At 38.2% G+C, this 16067-nt stretch overlaps 2 protein-coding genes across 28 annotated transcripts in view; one reads left to right on the top strand and one right to left on the bottom strand.

The window, feature by feature from the left end:
• The window catches only part of FANCB (FA complementation group B), a 742096-nt gene that overhangs the window by 277922 nt on the left and 448107 nt on the right, over positions 1–16067 (top strand). The window lies entirely within an intron of this gene.
• Positions 1–16067, bottom strand: part of GLRA2 (glycine receptor alpha 2) — a 177141-nt gene that overhangs the window by 157641 nt on the left and 3433 nt on the right. The gene's annotated exons all lie outside the window — the stretch shown is intronic.

Genomic DNA, 16067 nt, shown 5'->3' with positions numbered 1-16067 from the left:
GCAAAGAATTGCAAGTGCTGGCATTTGGAAGTCAGTGCACTGATGTGGTAAGGGACTGGGGATATTGGTTTGGTGCTGAAAGTGGTGCCCATAAGATGATGTGAGTACCAAAATGTACCCGATCCTTGTATTTAATAAACTCATAATTTGTCATGGCATAAAGACATGAATTAGACTAATTATAATGTAACGTGATAATGTCTCACATTTTAAGGAAATGTAGCAGAGGAGGCAATGGATTAAGGATGGGGAAAGGAGAAAGAGAAAGCAGAGGAGAGATTCTTTGTTGGGAGGCTGATGTATTTCTTTACATACAGAGGAGGGGAGAGATGGCTCTATTTTATAAGTACACATCACTAGGTAAAGTGTCATCAGCAGTTGAAGGCTGAGTCTGCATTGTTGACCTTTGTATTGTGTATTTACCTTGAAATTCCAAGGCCCCTCAAATTTTGTATTGTTAGAATTTTTTAAGCTGTGGAGAAACTTTCCTATGTGTGAATATTAATATTATGTATTTCTACCCTATCTCAGTGTGACAGGTTCTCTGATGCTTACCTGAGTAGAGCTGTCCTCTGAGAATGAGGAAGCCAAGTGCCCTCCTCTCATTGACCACAGTTGTGTTTATATATGACATGGAGAATGCCATTCTCCTATTAGACACCATCACTTCCTGTGGGCTTATGACAGTGGGCAAGCACTATTACCTGGGGACCTCTCAAGGCTTACACTTTGAAGACAGGAGCATTTGAATGGTTTGCTAAAGAAACAGAGTCGGGTTTGTACTTAATCCTTTCACACTAGGGACAAGATTTGTTGAGGCTTTTAAAAGGCTCTAATTTTGTGTATTGTACCCAACACAATAGAGCAGGATTATAAAAAAAGAAAATCCTGTGAGGAGAAATGGCCCCATTCTCAGAGTCTCAGGTATTGGTGGGAGCATGTCCCTCAGGTTAAAATGCAAGAACCTTTCTTATGGAGTTCCCATCGTGGCGCAGTGGTTAACGAATCCGACTAGGAACCATGAGGTTGCGGGTTCGATCCCTGGCCTTTCTCAGTGGGTTGAGGTTCCGGCATTGCCATGAGCTGTGGTGTAGGTCGCAGATGCGGCTCGGATCCTGCGTTGCTGTGGCTCTGGCGTAGGCTGGCAGCTACAGCTCCGATTCCACCCCTAGCCCGGGAACCTCCATATGCTGCAGGAGCGGCCCAAGAAATGGCAAAAAGACAAAAAAAAAAAAAAGAACCTTTCTAAGAGACTCTTCTTTCTGGGGTGTAGCCTGAGTCAGTGCATACCTTCCTGAATGTTCCCTTCCAGTCAGATGTGCGGTACATGTGTAAATATGAATGCCAGTAGCCTGCCTAGACCACTGCCAGGAATAGTGCAGTGGGTGAGTGTGTAGGCTCCAGCCCCAGAGAGCCCGGAGTTGACTAGCTGCTCTGTCTCTCATAGCTATATCGGCTGGAAGGATTCTGAACATTGGTTTCTGGATCTGGAAAGAGGGGAATCGGTAAGAGGAGTACTTCTCAATTTGGTAGGGAGTAAATGAGTTGGTGCATGTAACACAGTTGACGTGCTACTTGGCACATCATGATGCATGCGTTGTCCCTGTAAATGCCACCCCTACTTCATTTCCTCACTCATTTTCTCCCTCTTACATTTCAGCCATCACCACTTCCCCTTATCCTAAACTCCTAGTTTCCATGACATAATTCCCTCTGTAGCTGTATGTTGATAGAGAGGAGAATTGGCTTATGTTGCTCAGACTTGTTTTTCTGTGTGTGATTTCATTTGCTCCACAAGAGATCACATTGCTAGGGGATAGGGGTTGTCTGATACTGCTTTCAGGAAGTTCCCAAAGCCCCTCTAAGTTAGGCACATCATAAGTGTCATTCCCCAATACTTTGTGATTCATTTGTACCTTGCTACAGAGTCAACTTGACTTTGTAGGTAAGTGGTAAGTACTTCCTCTGCTTAAGAAACAATCATGTATGTTATTTCGGAGAGCAGCCTCAATTCTTAAAGAATGCTTCCCCAGCGCGCAACACTCAGAACCTTCCGTGCCCTGTTCCCTTTGCAGGCTTGAGCTCCTGATGTACACTGGAAAGTAAGAAGAAGCAAATTGCAGACTTCAGGTCTCAGACTTAGTGTTTTCCTCCACTATGCCCAAATGACCAAGATTATTAAATGAAAACTTTCTCAGATAGTAAACTGCACTGGGAAGTAGACTATAGGATTAGAGAAAATGCCAGATGGAAGGGCATGCTCTTGGTATGTCATAGTCAGCATTTTCCTAGAGTATGTTTAAATGCATCACAAATTTGCACTGAAAGAAGATGTAAAAAATGACTACAAAATGCCATTAGCCAGAGACAAAATCAGAGAATGTGTAACCCATGAAGGTAATAGTTGCTGCATCCCATCTTCTTTCCTCAGCCACTGACTGCCTCCCCCGCCCCACATACCCTCCTGCCACCATCTACAAGCTAGTTCCAGTACATTCTAAGCAAAAAGCTGTTGGGTGATTGGAGAGGAATAAGCTTTGCTCATTCATTTAATTATTCATCAAACATTTATGGAGAATTAATAATGTGCTTGAGTCTGAGGATACAAATTTGAATAATAAACAGATTCTGAGGCAAAATGTTCCAAAGGCTATTGCAGGCCTTCAGCCTCTCAGCCTCTAGCATGGCTATGCAATTAAGAAACAGATCCAAGTCTAACACATGAACTTGATGTACAAAAACATAAATTTCTAGGCTTTTGCTCTTCTGCTTTTGGTAGCAGGGCGGACGCCTGCCAGACTGCCTGGGATTGAAAGCTAGCTCCGCACCCTTACTAGCCACATGACCATGAGCAAACACATAAGTTCTCTTTTCTCAGTTTCTTAATCTGTAAAGTGGGGGTAACAATAACATGCATGTATTTCTCTGTAAGGTTATTGGGAGGACTAAATGAATTAATATGTAAAGTACTTAGAAGAATGCTTGACACGTGGTAACTACTCATAAACATAATGTTATTAACGGTTTCTGAACTTCTATAGTTAAAATGGTATGAAAAATATGGATGGATGCAATGAGGAATAAAGAGTTGGCCAAGGAGTTCCCGTTGTGGCTCAACAGGTTAAGGACCTGACTAGTATCCATGAGGATGTGTGTTTGATCCCTGGCCTCGCTCAGTGGGCTAAGGATCCAGAGTGGCTGTAAGCTGTGGCTTAGGTTGCAGATGTGGCTCGGATCTGGCATTGCCATGGCTGTGGCATAGGCTGCAGCTGCAGCTTCAATTAGACCTCTGGCCCAGGAACTCCCATATGCTGTAGGTGTGGCTGTAAAAGTAAAAAATAATAATAATAATAACAGTTGGAAAAGAAGGCAAATGATGGATAACTTGGACATCGATCCCCTTTATATCCATGCATCTTTTGTTTGAATATTGTATATAATACCTTCTGGCTTCATCTTCTGGGTCTTACATTTAAAATACATTTAAAAAATTCTCCCTACTACATAAGCCTACTGAGGAGTATATTGTTAGTAGAAAGCTTTGTTTTGTGATGTATTTAAGTTTTACAAATATTTCCTGAATGTCTGGGTGGCCTATCTAGGTGGTAAAGAGGGCCATTGAGAGAAAACATCGGAAGCCTGGTGTTCCTTTTCACCTTCATGCTGACTATACCCAGAACCAGCCCAGGTAGTGGCTATGGCCCCCTCTGTGCAGATGACAGAATTCTGCTTCACCAATGTGAGCCATGTACAGGTGTATGGACTTTATCTGGAAGTGATGTACAGGTGTATGGATTTTATGCAGGGCAGTTTCAAGACTCATGAGGGGCCAAGAAATTCAAAGATACTAGTATTTTGAGCTCTTCACTTGCTTGGGTGACAGCTCAGCTTGCTTTTCCTGTGCATTCAGATAAAGACATAGCCAATCAGGCACCCCAGAGCAGCTGCACTATGGATTTTCTAAAAAAAGTACAGGAGTTTATTTCTGATCTTAGCTTTCCTGAAGGACCTATTTATTATCCACTCTATATTTCTTTGCCTTCTTTGCACCTGCCACCTCCCCCCTCAGAAGTCAGTAACTTTTTTCAAAGGTGTTATTCTACAGTTAATGTGACATATTGTACGATGTCACTGATGGACACTTTTTGTTCATATTCTCAACTGCTTTGCATTATCACCTAAGCAAATAATTTATTCTGACATTTATATGGAAAGTTAGATACTGAGAGGATCCTTGCTTACTTCAACTTTCCATATGCAGTTTATTATAGCCCATGTTATTAGCACCTGGTTCCAGACTGTTATATAATAATGATGTTCTTTAAATGTAAAGATGAGTGAGAAAGGTCCCATGATGAAGGACTTAGAACTCAAACCATGCAAGCTTCACATGTTAATCCACTTCCACTGAGCTCCACAGCCATTCTTTCACTCAAGGTACATTGCTGCTAACTGTACACTGACACTTCTTAAATGAACTCATTTGGAGTGGGTGAGTGCTTTGGAAAACTCTTCACCCAGGGGCTCCTGCAAGCCCAGTTTCAAAAGTAGGTGGGGATTAAAAGTATGTGTATGATTATGTTAGTTGCAGAGTCTGGTTGAGAAGTAGAGATGTGGAATCTTTTTCCTTGAGCCAAGTGTATTCTCTTGCCGAGGAAATCCTTTTTTTAATGGGCTTTGGGATATTTGCCCCAAGTCACAAATTGATTCACTTTGCTGAAAGCCCTGTATGTTACAGACTTGGCTGGCGTCAGGAGATCTATGAAAAAGGAAGCTACCTGCTGAGTTTGCAGTTGGAATATTTGCTCAGAAAATTTGAATAAAGGATGAGCTTAAATGAGGCATATGTGCATGATAAACAAATGTGAATATTGGAAGTCTAGGTGCTTTGGGGGAAGTAAAAGAAATGCATATCCCAGACTATGCTAATTTCCTCCTACTTGGTGAGACCTAGAGAATACAGGTCTGGTAATAAAGGCTTAGTTTGGTAAGGGTCAGGCCAAATGTGCCACCAGTCACAGAGTGGTCACTCACTCCAGAAAATAAAACAGGGATATTCCAGAGAAAAGAAATACTTAATAGTGTAGCATCCTTGTCACTAACAAGTTTTGAGGTCGAATTTTAGAACACGCAGAATAGCATTTTACCTATAAAAAAAATCCTCCTGGAAAAAAAAAAAAAGGAAATGTTGGTGCCAGGGTTTCCTATTCACAAGGCACGGCACTGGACCTGTGTGACACTTCCTTTCAAACAGAGATGATCTCTTAAATTTTTATATTTTGGGAAGACACTATATACTTCATTTTAAAATAAAATCTCAGAAGGCTGGAGGAAATGTTAGCCTCTTGTTCGTATTCTATGACTTTGATAACAAAAGGATACATTGAACCAATCTCCCCATCCCCCAATACAATGACATTGTCTGCCTCCTAGAAACGGAGGAGCCACAGTGATGCTGGAAACAAATATAAGGAACCTGAGTCAGGCACCCCGGGGTGTCAAATTCTCAAGACAGAATAAGCAAACTGTATGCATGTTTAACAACTTCTTTATCGTTAATCTTCACTCGGTTCCTCTTCAAGGTCCAGTATATGCCAACCCTCAGTTACCAGAAAAGCCTAAGAATTGGTATTCCTTTATCTGTGGGTTATACAGTGGGATGGCAGCAGCATTAATACCATCACTGTGGATACCTTAAAGCAATGTTTCATAAAAAGGGCTAGTGTGGTACAGAATGTGCAGTGGCTGCATCATCAATGTATCTTCATCTACTTTATGAGATACTGTTGACTCTTGAACAATGTGAGTTTGAAACATGTCTATGCAAATTTTTTCAATAAATACCTACTAGTAATAAAGGATCTGCTCTGTGGTTGGTTGAATCTGCCCATGCAGAACTGTGAATAGGAGAGGGCCCATTATAAAGTTACACTTGAATCCTATAAAATTGAATTGTGATGATCATTGTACAACTATAAATGTAATAAATTCGAGTCATAATAATAATAATAAATTTAAAAAATTACACTTGAATTTTCAACTGCTGGGGTTGGCACCCCAAACTCTATATTGTTCAAGGGTCAACTGTAAATAACATTGCTCAGGAGCCACTAAGTCCAAGGTAGCTTTAATATTTCCCCACCCCTTACTTTGTTCTCTATATTTTACTAAGACCCTGGAGTAAGAAACAGGAAGGAAAACTCATACTTGCTTATTTGACAAACTCAGAGAAAGCATGGGGGACGAACTAGTAATAAAGAAGTTTTATATATGGATAACTCTTTTCTCAACACATTTAGTGATATTTCAAAGACATTTCTGTTTCTGCATCCATCTTCATTGAAAACAATTTTTAATAGTTTTTCCTGGGAATTGATATATCTAACTATATGAAACATCACTTTTGGGCAGAGCAACTTAGAATATATTTTAATACTAATAAACAAAGCTGTTAACCTTAAATCTACACAGTTATTTAAAATAAATATTGCATGATTTAAGTTGTTAAATGAAGTTTTCTTTTAGTATGGATTCAAATTTTTAAAAATTTCATTTCAAGGAAGTGATGGGTAAAAAATTCTCAATAGTTGAATGGAAATTGTACAATTGCAAGTTTTGTCAGTCTTGGAAAACTGCCTGAAAAGAAAAGAGGGCAATCCAAAAGAAATTTTCCATACAGGCATGAAGTTTTGTCATATTCTGCTCAAAAAAATGTCTACTTCGAGGTAAATGGTAACTTGTTTAAGTGTGTATATGTCATTCAGCATTCAAGAATCATAAAGACTAAAACAGAAGGTGATTATCAGATCAAAATATTTTGCTGTACTAATGCCTTTTGTCTTCAATGCTTGTTTTTTTCAAAATGCCACTGTTTGCTTATTTATTCATGTAAATGAAGCAGGAAATAAATAGCCTGCAATAATATTATAACTTGTAGAGTAATTCTCTTATGGCATCAGAATGCTAATGCTGACCATGTATCATAATGAAAACCATATTTACTGAATGCCAGGGCCTTCCCACTCATGAATATTACCTTTGTAGCAGATCATTGTATTTTATGTCTATTTAGGTTTCCCATCATCATCACCTATTTTCATGGCAACATTTCTTGTAGATTTATAGATTTTACTAAGAACACATTTTCCAAAGTGTATTCCATAAAACACTACCATTTAAGGAGACTATGATAAAAAAGAAGTATAGGATAAGCCCCTATGTTAAAAAAAAAAAAAAGTTTTAAAAATACTTATTTGTATATTTTTACTTGCGGTTTTCTTAAAACATTTAAATATGCTAATGAATATTGGAACCCTTTTAGAGGAAGTTTTGTAGCATTTCCATTTTCTTCTATATTTTAAACCTTATATCTGAGAGCATTTTATGGGACTAGCATTTTTGAGAAACCTCTTTGGCCAGATACTAAACTGAAGAAACACAGTAGCCACTTTTCCTAGAAGCAGCCTTTGTACATGAATTTGCTACCTCCAGACCTTTTAAAAGCAATACAAAAATTATGAATGGCTGATTTCTTCAGTTATCCCCTCATAAGTTTCCAGAGTCTTTCCAGAGAATAATCATCAGCCTTGAAATATTGGGAGTTGAAATAAGATGTGAGCAACTTCAGAAAAAATTCTAGGGTGAATTAATTTCTCAGAGACCAATTCTCTAGGAAGATTGGGTGCATTCAAGCTCTTCTATGGGCAAATCAATAACTTACAAAAGGACATATCCAAGGATGTTAACTTGGACTATAAAGACAAAGGACTGGCATTCCCATTGTTGTGGTAACGAACCCTGACTAGTATCCATGAGGATGCAGGTTCAATACCTGGCCTTACTCAGTGAGTTAAGGATCTGGTGTTGCTGTGAGCTATGGTGTAGGTTGCAGATGCGGCTCAGATCTGGCGTTGTGTGGCTGTGGTGTAGGCCAGCAGCTGCAGCTCCAATTCAACCCCTAACCTGGGAGCCTCCATATGCTGTGGGTGTGGCCCTAAAAAGACAAAAAGAAAAAAGACTGAGGACTATCAACGTTGAAAGCAATGTAGACATCTTGGCCCAAGTCTTTTATTTTGGAGATGACAAGAATTAATCCTAGGAAGGTTAGTTGGCATGCTGTAGGTCACAGCTGGCAAAACTGTAGTTAAAACTGGGCCTCGTGAGTCTCAGTTTAAATGTTTTTTTCCTCTTGTGAGATGTTTTTATCCCCTTTATTTGATGTGGGAATATTGGCACATAGTGTCTTGGGAAAAATAGTGTAAGGATCAAAAATTACTTATTCTAGTCCTGTCATTCTTAAACTGTAGGGAGTAATGAATTTGTTAAAGTGAGTGTTTCAAAATCCCACTCTTGAGCAATTCTGGAGAAGCAGAGCTGGAGAAATGCGGGGCCCAGGTATGTGCCTTTTGAGTAGGACTCAGGTGGCTCTGAAGCAGGTGTTCTGAAAAGTGTGATTTGAGAAACACGTTTAATTTGTTGTTAATTTGGTTTACATTAAATCCTAAGTCTTTTAACCTGGTGTACTCTATACAGTGTTCAAGTACTAAAACCAGAGTTGATTCAAAGGAAAAAGTAGAACATGTGAAACCCATTGTGAGCCCTGTAGTATATTTATAAATTATCCTGAATCAGATCATCTAACTGGAGCTGTGACAGTGTGGTTTGCCAAATGTGGGTATCATTCACTTTTCACAGGATTTGAGGTTCAAAGCTAAAAAAAAAAACAAACCCTTGTTTTCTGAATAATTTTGGAGGGGGAGAGGCACAAAGAATTCTATTTCTAAGAGAAAGCCTGATAAAAGAAATCTTAGCTGCCTTGTTGGACGTGAATTGGTTCTTAGAAATCAACATCTTGAAGTATTTAAATGTAAATAAATCAGAAGAAGATAGATTATATTATCTTCTCTGTACACTTGGGTTTTAAAAAATGAAAGAAAAATTGTGTCATAAAGTTGTTCTGAGGTTTTCCTAAAGTAGCAGAGTTGCCACAATAGTAGCTGTATTCCGGTGCAGTAAGCAAACCAACCAAGGAGTGGGAAACAAGCAACTCTTCCTTACTTTCACCATTTCCCTCAAAGGCACACTATTACTCTACCCTCCCCCCTGCATCTTCTCTTTATCTAACACTCCTTTAGCTATGCATAAAACAGAAGAGAATGAAGGAAAGAATGTGTCTTAGAAATGATGCTTCAAGAGACTTGGCATTGAGTCTTGGGCTCAAATCTAAGCCCGAAGCTCATCCCATCATGGGGAGCCTGGGTTGGGGTGGGGCGGAATTATTGTGGGGGCAAGCATAACAATATTAGCAAACATATAAACATGTTAAATCAGAAAGGAAACTATATTAATTATTTTCATATATTTCACAGGAAGATCCCTCCCTCCTCCCTCCCTACCACTCACAACCCCCAGTCCATTGGTTTCACCTCTTTCACTTGTCTGTTTAGGAGACACAACTCCTGTGTTACATTACCTTCCTCTGTCTCCTCAGCCCTTGGAGATATTTTTTTATCTATTGGGATAATACATCCAGTGATATCCCTGTCTCACTTCCTTGCTTTCCCAAGACTCATAAAGGAAGGCTTACTAACTCATCATAATTTTGGAGCTGTCTGCTCTACCACCCGGACGTGGGGTGGGGGCTTTGCTCATAAGTTGACTTTGTGCTGATTATCTTCCATTTCCTCCCAGAGACCCATCTCTTCTCTTTTCTATGTTTCCCTCTACTCTGGGAAGCTGACCCTCAGGTTTTGTATCATTGAGCCCTTTTGCCCCTTGGGCTTCTAGTTGGATTTGATCAATGAGAGGTTCCCACAAGAAAACCTAAGGCAGTAGGAGAGTAAGGACAAAATATTTATTCCATAGCTTCTTCCCTGCTATGACAGCACAGATGGACTCCTTGGATCCCATTAGGTGGCCTCACTAGAGAGCCATTTTCTCTTGGTTCTGGCAGCCACTCCCTCCCTTGCCTCTGCAGGTCTACTATTGACAGTCCCAGAGTACTACATTCTCCCTTTTGGAATTAGTTTTTTCCAAACCCTCCCACACCCTGTTGGAATGTGCCATTTCTTTTCTGTAAAGATCCTGGATGGTACAGCACTAAACTTACAAATTATACTCCAGTTTTTACTGAAGTGAGAGCTGACATTTAGAAACTTAAATTTCTGTTTACCACTGTATACTTAGCAAGGAACATGGTGCCTGGCACATAGGTATTGCTCACTACTTATTTATTAAAGGAATAAGCAAAGGAATTGTGTGTTTAGAGTCAAATATAAAGATTGATGTAGAACCTTTGCATGTAATTTTTTGTGCTCACATATGTGCTCCCTTGCTGCAAATTCATTCTCTTACTTTGACAATGCATGGGCAAGTGTAGCCTTTTTTTTCTCAAGGAAATATGACCCATCTCCCAAGAGAAAAAAGAAAAAATAGAAAACAAGTGTTATCCAGTCACATTCATGATAATTGCCTATCGAGTTTCCACATTTTGGTTCAATCCAGAATTTTATTTTTCCTCTTGGATGGCTGTGTTAATAAGACAGAACCACCCTTTGGTGTACTCGTGTTCATAGCGGAGTGGTGGGTGCACAAGCCAGGGCATGAGTCAGAGTGTCCAATTTCCCTTTTGTGCTTGCTCCATGACCACACTTGGTTGGCTAGCCAGACAAGACTCCAAAAGGGGAATTTAGCGACTTTATTCTTACATGTCCTTCACACTTAAGAATACCAGTTAGAGACCTATTCCCTTTGTGCATGCCCTTCCTTTAGTGGGCTTCACGTGGAGAAAAGTGTCTGCAATCAGTCACAAGTGTTCAGAGTAGCCCTCTCAAGTAATGAGTCAATGAGAAAATGCTGCATGCTTCAGTCAGGACAGCCTCTTAGGTGCTAACTCCAAGGAGAATGGAGAATGCTTCCCAAGACCTTGTCATGAGGCTTAATTATATTTTCATTTTCAAGACCTGTTCCAAACATGTCTGATCCAACACACCAAGAAAAATATCCAAAACCACCAAGAACAAGCTAGTGACCTTTTCTTTTTTTCTCTAAGCCTGATCATGCTGACTGGACACATTATACTTTCCAGTCATTAAGTACCAAGTTACCTTGATATCCCTGCCATTATTTTTTTTTAAAATCAAGTCTCCAGTTATTAGCAAAATGGACTGAATTGTTCTTCAGGATGGGGAGTAACAGAACGCACTATAGAATTCAGGATAAAATGCTTAGGCATTTTCAATAATGAAAATTAAGGTTACAAAGTCACTCAGCATCAACCAAGGAGCAATACATTCTCAAAAACTAAATTATGGGCTTCCATTTCCAGTGCTCTTAACCTGCCATGTGTAGAGACTAAATGTTCTCTTTAAAATACTTATTCTAAAAGAGAAAATCAATTAAGCACGTTTGTGCAATGACCCTTGCAACTGCAGTAAAGGCATCAAAAATGATAGTCACATATCTTCCATTAAATTTAGACTCCTCTTTTCTAGAACCAAGTGAATCAGTTCTATGTCTTTTACTTGGTTCCTTTAAAAAAAATGAGTCTAAGAGAATGATTAGGGATGACATTCGAATGGATAAAGATAATTCCTTCCTACAAATGGCTCCCTCTTTGTTTCATCTTTAGGAATATGAACGAGCCCTTTCAGATTGGAAATCTTCCCACCAAACTAATAAAAGAGAACCAGCTGAGACATGTGATATCTACATCCTGGTTACTGTGGTAGGACTCTGAAATGCTAGAACTTTGACTTGGTTTTTTGCCTTAAAAAATTCAAACAACTCTAAGGATCCAGTCACCATGAAGACTAAGCTTTGAAAATACATAGTCAGTGTCAGTTATAAAAGAAAAATAGAATACTAGTAATAATTCCAATTATTTGTAATAATTTTAATAGTTGAAAACAAATTCTTCAGATGCCTACTCTCATCTGATTCTCAGAACAACCCAAATGACGTGGGCACAGTCAGAAGAAAACCTGAGTCATGGAGAAGTGAAGACATCTTTTCATAAAAGTGGCTGAACCAGGACATGAACCTGGGTTGTCTGGGTCCAGGTCCAGGGCCCCTCCCCTGACACTGCTCTGTCACCATGGAGTGATTTATTCCAATAATGAAACTTATCCTTTGGAATATACTTTGCCAGAGTGTGTTAGAATGCTATAGATGCCTCCTCTTGATGTAACCTCAAATCCCTGACATGCACATTGCAGGCCCATCATAGCAGTTGGTTCAGATACATAAAGCACATAAAAGCCAAAATAAATGGTGACACAGTATCTTGTCTAAAATGGCTGTACACTTTGTGGTGCCTGAAGGTTTCTGATTCTTTCTGCACCAAAGTCAAATACTTCCAATAGTTGCAAGCACTGCACTCCTTTTCTCAGAATCCACGGTAATATCTGATGCCCGCATCTACCAGGATGATCAAATAGATGATCATGCTTGGGCTACGTTATCACTACCTGAGAGAATCAGTCTTTCCAAGTGTCCCTCCTGGACCTTTGGGCTCAAACCCCGACTCCCACCCAGGGATTGGTAAGCACACCAGGTGAACTTGTGCTCAACCTGAAGCACTCTAGTCTTTGGAAGTGGATCTGTTTCTTTCTTACGTCTGTAACACCTTTTGAGCTGATAAATCCTTGGAAAATAAAGGAAACCATATTGCATGCAAATGTAGGTTTGAATGTCACACATCACACTTTCAAATTTAGGTCTCCAGACATGAAAAAAAAAATGAGTGTGCATGGCATGCACAAAGAAGTGGAGGGAATAATTATCTCCTGGCATTATCTATTCCAGATCCTATCCCCAAATGAATATTCTGGTGAAATGTACTTATTCACGTTAGGGTGAAACTTAGGATATAACTGTAAGTTAATTTTATTTTCAAAGAAGATTTCATTCAAAAAGATAAAGGCTTTGTTTCAAATAGAATCAGCACTAATGCGTTTTGCCCAGGTTTGAGCATTTCATTTGGTTTCTTTAAAAGCTTAATGTTTAAAGTGGCATTTGCAAGATACAATAATACTGAGAAAGGGATAGCTGATAGGATGATGGAATAACAACATGATAAATCAACTGACAACGAGACAAATCACCCAAATGGGGAAAGAGGCTTCTCTGTTGACATAGAATCAACATTTACCATGGTCTCAGAAACAGGTAATTGTGAATGCTTATGGCTTGTTGTTTTTATCTGAGGATTTTGAAAATTTTTGTTTTGACAAGATCTGACCCAAGTCTCTATGGATCTCATAGATGGAATGCAATTGGCAACTCTGACTCATGACTTTGTTTATACACTTGTGCTTCAGCACATCAGAAAAGCTATTTTTTCCCTATAGTTTCTAAGAATGGCTCTCAATTACAGTCTAAGTCTGAATCATTTCTGGTTCCCTTTTCTAGCTTACATCCATCTTCCTTCTTGTATATACGCCCATTATGACATCTTTCAGAGCTCATCAGGGGTATGGAATAGATGTGAAATATTTTAGTGACTTGAAAGTATGCAGGAAAAATTCCTTCCAATGAGAAAAATTAGGCATATACATTTCTTTTCCCTTGCCAATGCATGGCAGCAAAGAAAAGAGAGAAGTGTGCTAAGATTAAATAAGACTTCTAGAAAATCCATTCCCTTTATCCAAGCAGCCCATATTTGGCTCTTGCTTTTATTTTTGTGGTGAAATCTTGCTCTTTTGTCTCCTGACTAATCACCATTACTGTTTTCAGCATCATTGTCATCTTCATCACCATGTTTATTGTTGTCATAGTCAGTTTATTTTTTTGGCATGTGTAAGGAGCCTATCACTATTCCAGCTACAATCAAATTTCCTAATCACACTTCATTTCTACATACCATGTAAAATTTCTCATTGATACATTGCTAATCAACTGCAGTAAGTACTGGTAATAATACCAATAATAGACTTCTTGGCCTCTTCACTATTACAAGTTCCCTGTTATCTCTTTCTTTTATTTCCTTCCCACCTCAACTGAAATCATCTTTTCTAGCCACTATGACCACTGATTGGTCCCTCAAAAGTTCCCATCCCTTCCCAATATCTTGTAATGACCTATAATGGACTATAATCTGCATAAAAAAACAGAATCACTATGCTGCATACCTGAAACTAACACAATATTATAAATATACTATACTTGAATTTAAAAAGTTCACACCCTCAATTTCTACTACAACTAATTGGGAGCACTTGCCTTCATAATTGATCTGCATTTTCCTTTCTTTCTCAGTCCTCATTTCCTCATTCTAGAGAAAAAGATGACTTCTTTTCCCTAATATACACACATGTATACCTGTGTATATATAATGTTATATGTATGTATGTATGTAGTACCTTCCTGCCCTCTCAAATGTGGCGTGGGGGGTGGGTTGATAAAACATACATATGCAAAAGAACTATATTAGATATATAAAGTTCCATGGGAACACCAAGGAGGGAAAATCATTTTAGTCTAAAATAATGGGGACCGTTTTACATCCAGGAAAAGCCAAGATCTTCATAGCAAAGAGAATTGTGGCAACTGTTAGGTAATTGATCTGATATAAATGGCCCATGTACGTAAAATTTATGAAATGGTATCAGGGTTCATTGAAGTGGAGAGTTAAAGGGAGAGGGAGACAGAAGTTAGTAAAGTTCATTAATGTTAGAGTATTATATTCATCCATCCCCCCTTTTATAAATCTTTAAAACATCTTATACTAGGGTCTGTAAGTACTGGATTCATCTCACAAACACTACCATGCTTTTCTATGCTTGATTCCTCCTCATTTATTTATTCTCTAGAATTATGAGAAATGTCATTTCCAAAGGCTGACATCCCCAAAAGAACTAGAGAAAAAGCTCTGTGTGGAAATTATTGCTCATCGTGGTCACTTAAAATAGCGATGGCAACATGGGTGTTTTATTACTCTTTGCACTTTTCTTCCCTTTTAAACATTATTTCTAGAAAATAATAATAGCTTCTATTAAACAAGGTGCTCATAAACTTGAAACAATTTTCCATCTGTGGACCTTCTCTATGAAGCTTTCCATGAATTGCTTAATAGGAAATCATCTCTCCTTTTTTTGGAATCCTGTAGTATTTTATTTGTACTTCCTAATGTTACTTTACTATTAGCTACTTAACTATTTCTACTTATTATTATATATTGTATTATTATATAAGTATTTATGTAACATCTGCTCTCTCCACTGAAGTTTTGATAGTAGTTTCCAAACCTGTTTCACCTCTCAAGTTTTCAAAGCATATACAGTACTCAGTATTTTGCACATAGTTCAGACTCAAAAGTTATTGAATGGCTCAGTGAATAAATGTACGAATGAGAAGTCCCATTGAAAGCTGCTTCTCGACTTGTTAGTCATATGATTTAAATTCAGACTTTGACTTCCAAAGCAATGACCACAAAATTAATATGAAATGGGGTAAACATGAAAGTTGTTTTCAGGAAAATGGAGCTTTGAACCTAGTTCTGTTGTCTCTTTTGGAAATACTCTATAAATCAAAAACATTTGTACTGTCAAAATATGGACATGTTTCTTTATGAAATGTGGCCTTAGCTGGATATATTCAGAGGTGCATCACTTAAAGAAGAAATGAATTTATAATTTAGTTTTCATGCTCATATTTACCAATAATAAAAATTAAACCTTAAGGGAAGCAATCCAATTAAATAGCTAATAAGCAAAACCAAAATGATGCATGAATTATGACATAATTATGATAATATTATAGGTTTGTCTTATAAAATATTATAAACACTTCACAATGCATTATTTTAAATTAAAAGATAGAATTCACTTAAAACATATTTAAAAACTAAAACATCCAAAATTATTAAATTAATTGTTGGTTCTTATTTCAGCATTTTTCTGATTCAGAATGAAAATAAGTCAAATAGATAAAAAATAATTTCTGCAGACTATTAGTTACATTTTTGTAATGTTAAACAAAACACCAAACTTTCCGATTTGTTTCTCATTGAACAAAAAAAGTATCCACAGTCTTTGACATGTATATTGTAATTCTATGATCTTCTTTGT

Source organism: Sus scrofa, chromosome X (genome assembly GCF_054392235.1).
Source record: "Sus scrofa isolate SSC_HxYL_T2T_F1_AM1 chromosome X, Sscrofa_HxYL_maternal_Yorkshire_Landrace_v2.0, whole genome shotgun sequence".
NCBI classification, from domain to species: Eukaryota; Metazoa; Chordata; class Mammalia; order Artiodactyla; family Suidae; genus Sus; species Sus scrofa.
Note: the sequence above shows the minus strand (reverse complement) of the source record. Positions and strands in the feature narration are given on the sequence as shown.